This window comes from Rhinoderma darwinii, unplaced genomic scaffold (assembly GCF_050947455.1).
Source record: "Rhinoderma darwinii isolate aRhiDar2 unplaced genomic scaffold, aRhiDar2.hap1 Scaffold_140, whole genome shotgun sequence".
Classification (NCBI taxonomy): Eukaryota; Metazoa; Chordata; class Amphibia; order Anura; family Rhinodermatidae; genus Rhinoderma; species Rhinoderma darwinii.
In genome coordinates, this window is record NW_027461968.1 from 2868480 (window position 1) to 2872859 (window position 4380).

The following is a 4380-nucleotide window of genomic DNA, read 5'->3' on the forward strand; positions in this document are numbered from 1 at the left end:
CTGCTCTGTTTAATTTCTAATAAAAAAGTTTGATAACGAAAAAAAAAGATATTGTATTACGGTCTGTAGCCTTTGGGGGGAATAGATTAGCCTTTCTACAACAGTTTACTAGCGTAGAAAATTCACAAAAGTCAAAAATTTTGGGGGGCAAAAAATGGGCGGGGCTTAGCAGAAATGGCCAACAATTTTACAATAATTTACGCCAGTAACTGATGTAAATTATAGCAGAAATCTATATGTATAGTGCAGCCCAGATTCATCTCTGAGGGGCGTAACAAGGCAAAGGTCGGTGCCAGACCCATACCTCCCCCCAATCAGACTGTTTGCCCCCCAATCAGACAATAAAATACATTTTAAAAATGTACTTACCTCACCACTCCGATTCTCCCTCCCGGATTCCCTCAGGCTCTTACAGCAGGCCGCAGCATGTAGAAAGTACTGATGACAGGCCGCGTTGCAGCTAAAAGATGCGACACATTTAATAAGAGTCGTTCACCTGTTAATAAATGTGTTGCATCTTACTCCAGCAAACTGTTTAATAGGACTGGTGTATAAAACGCCAGTATTAAAGGGGTTTTCCACGTTTTGACAGCTAATGACCTATCCACTGGATAGGTCATCAGTATATGATCAGTGCGTGCCCGACACCCGGACCTCGCACCGATCCGCCACTCCAGCTGCCTCCGGGCACCAAACAACACTGCCGGAAGCAGATGGCTCAGGTCAAAGAATAGAGGCCGAGCTGCAGTTCTGCCGAACGGCCGCTATGCAGTAGTCGGAGCCATCTGCTTCCGGCAATATTGTCCAGTGCCCGGAGGCAGCTGGAATGGCGTATCGGTGCGGTGTCTGGGTGTAGTAACGATTGTTTGCCCCCCCCCATACATTACCGACGATTGCTCTTTGCATCACGATGTATCGTCAATCGGCGCTTGTTTTCATGGTCAGTATCGGCCCGTCTAAAAGGACCTTTACATCCTCAGACACCACACTCCAGTCTACAGACACCACCATAACTAGGCATTGGAACCAACCCTCCCACCTTAGCGGGTAAAGATTAACCATCTAAAAGGTTCACTATATACACATAAGGGCTAAAGGTGAAAACACAGAGGTGCTCACCATATATCCAGCGTATAACTGTGTCCTCCAAATCTTAGGAGTGCACGGAGCAGGAGTTGTTCTAGATTCCTGTTTATATCCCAGACACGTTCATACCATTTTAGACAATGAATCGACATATCGCAAACTTGTGGCGAAACCAAGCACCGCATTTAAAGTATCTTTAAAAAATCTGCTGGAAGAAGGAATTGGATTAGAAGTATTAGCCAAGAAACAGACAGAATACTTACTGATAGAATTCCCTATTGTTCCCATATCCCATGGGATGCCAAAAATCCATAACTTTGCATGGTCTTGAAACTTGAGTTATCTGTGACGTAGTTGGCTAGTACTCCTGCAAACAGGCCTGACATCAGGGTAGTACCGCTGGTATTACTGTCAGGGGCCTGGCCACAAAAGTAAAATAAAGTGGGCAGCCGCCGCTCATCAAGGTTATGATCAGAGGTAATTGGTTTGTAGAAAGAAATGGGACCCATGCAGGGGCCAGAAGCAGCGGCCTGCTCTGCAACTTGGTGAGTGACTCTGTTTTAAAGCAGTAGTGTAACGACGGGGGTAGGGAAACGGACAAGTGAGCCCTAATCTACCCGCCACTCTGTCCCTGCCTGCTTGCAACGACCCGCCCTAGGCGACGGGGTACAACTGGGCGGCGGTCCCTACGCTCAGTAAGTGCACGAGACAAACATACAAGGGAATACAAAGCAAAGGGAAAGGGGCAGTTGCCCACGGCAACACCGTGAGCAACCAGAGTTGTGAACGAGCCAAGTCAAACCAGGAGTGCACGAGGTACCAAACGCAGAGCAGGAGAGTAGTTAGTAAGCCAGGGTCAGAATGGAGCAGGATCAAATAGTTAGGAGCTGTAGCTGGGCCAGGAAACCACACGAGAAGAATCACAAGCAAAGGAGGAACAGGAAAGGCAGGTATAAATAGACAGAGGGCGGGAGCCAGCTCCGTCTGGCCAGGCTGTGATAGGCTCCCCCACTCGTAAGCCTGCCATCCTGAGTGGTGGAAGATGGAGTCAGTCTCAGAGACATAGATTCAGGTGCAGACTGATTAACTATGGGAGTTAACCCCGAAGCTGTGCCTGGCAGATCCTTTACAAGTAGATTCAGTTTAATTATTTTTTTATGTTGCCCCTTCTCTCCCACCTTCCCACCGGCCTCTGTCCCCTTCCAACCGCTCTCCCTCCCCTTCCCCTCCCAAGACCCCGGTCAAGTGTCATATCCACTCTGGCACAACTCCCGCCTCGGCCACCTTCCGTTCTCTTAGCCTACTCCTCCGCCCGCTCACAGAGTCCCTGGCACTTTGCGTCCTGCTCCCATCCCACGACTTTCCGTTGCGAACTCTCCAAATCCCCTAATAATGGGGGACCCAGATGTATTTCCTCAAATGGTATTCCACTGACTGTATGAGGCCCAGAAATTTCTGATGGTGGCCCTACCTGCATACCACATATTCCGGCAATCAAGGCAATGGAATTCCATTTGAGGAAATACACCAGGTATTTCAAATGTCTACAAGAATTTATTTTAATGTCAGTGGAGTATCTGCGCTCACATAATTACTTGTGCCTTGATAGTTTTATTTTATTGCAGATAGAAGACACCCTGATGGGGTCAAAATTCTCCCTCTCCATGGACAATTTGTTTATGACATGGTGGGAGAACATTTTTTCAGCCAATAATCCCTTTTATGAGTGGATTGTGTGGGATGGACGCTACATTGATGATCTTTTTTTGTTTAGGGGTCGTGATGTGGCGTCTGTATCACCATTTATGGAATACAATAAAACCAATACATTTAATTTAGAATGTTACAGGCTCGGCATCCATGGATTCGGTTACCTTCTTCGAAATTATGTTACAGGGGAATTGTAATACAGAAAAGGAAACATTTTGTGAACCCTCTTCGGGCACTACAGTCACCCAGCTCACACCATCTAGGCAATACCTACAGGGGAATTTATAAGAACTAGGGTAGCCTGCTCAAATGACAAGATATTTCACAACCAATGTATAAATATTGACCGTGGATTACATTTTACAGGATATTAACAATGGATGTTAAGAACGGCATCAAAACAAAGGACACAAGAATCCATCTTGTTTAACTCCTTAACGCCGAAGGACGGATATATCCGTCCTCAGCAGCTGCTAGTTCGCGCAGGAGGACGGATATATCCGTCCTGTGATCGCGCGGGTACTGACAGCGTACCCATGCGATCAGCGGCAGGAGCCCGGCTGTTATACACAGCCTGGCTCCTGCTGCAACTGCCGGAATCGAAGCGCGCTCCGATTCCGGCAGTTTAACCCATTAAATGCCGCTGTCAATAGTGACAGCGGCATTTAATGTGTTTGACAGAGGGAGGGAGCTCCCTCTGTCACCCGATCAGCGCCCCCGCAAACAAATCGCGGGTCGCCGTCGGGTTTACATGACAGCCGGGGGTCTGCCTTCAGCATCTGCCTGTTAGGCGATGCCAGAGGCATGACCTAATAGGTTGCCTGTCAGTTTTACACTGACAGGCAATAATGCTTCGGTATACTAAGTATACCAAAGCATTATATATGCGATCAACAGATAGCATAGTGAAGTCCCCTGGTGGGACTAAAAAAAAAATGACAATCCGTTAAATAAAGTTTGTTAAAAAATAAAATAAAAATTACAGTCAAAGTCAAATAAAACTACTTTTTTTGTTAGGGATCTGCCAGGTACTTCATCTAGCTATTCTCCTGGGATTAATCAATCCACACCTGAGGCCAGACCTGTTCGACTGACACCATCTCCCACCAACCAGGGTGGCAGGCTCAGGAGTGGGAGAGCCTATCGCGGCCTGGTCTGTCGGAGTTAGCTCCGCCCCCTGCCCTTTATTACCTGCCCTGTGCTCTCCCTCAGTGCTTGTAATTCTTTTGGATTCCTGGCCCCACTGCTGCTTGCTCCAGCCTGCTTCTGCCGTGCTTCTGCCTTGCTGCAGTTCTGCTTGACCTGCTTTGCTTTGCCCCTGGCTTGCTTCTGTCTCCGTGCCCGCTCGGGTGTACTCACTTCGTCCTGGTCCTGACTGTTCGTTCGCCGCCCCGTTTCCTCGTGGCGTTCCGTGGCTACTGCCCCTTCCCTTGCGTGTCCCCTGTTTGTCTTCCTGTGCACTTAGCCAGCGTAGGGACCGCCGCCCAGTTGTACCTCGTCGCCTAGGGCGAGTCGTTGCAAGTAGGCAGGGACAGGGCGGTGGGTAGATTAGGGCTCACTTTCCCTTCACCTCCTTCCTGCCAT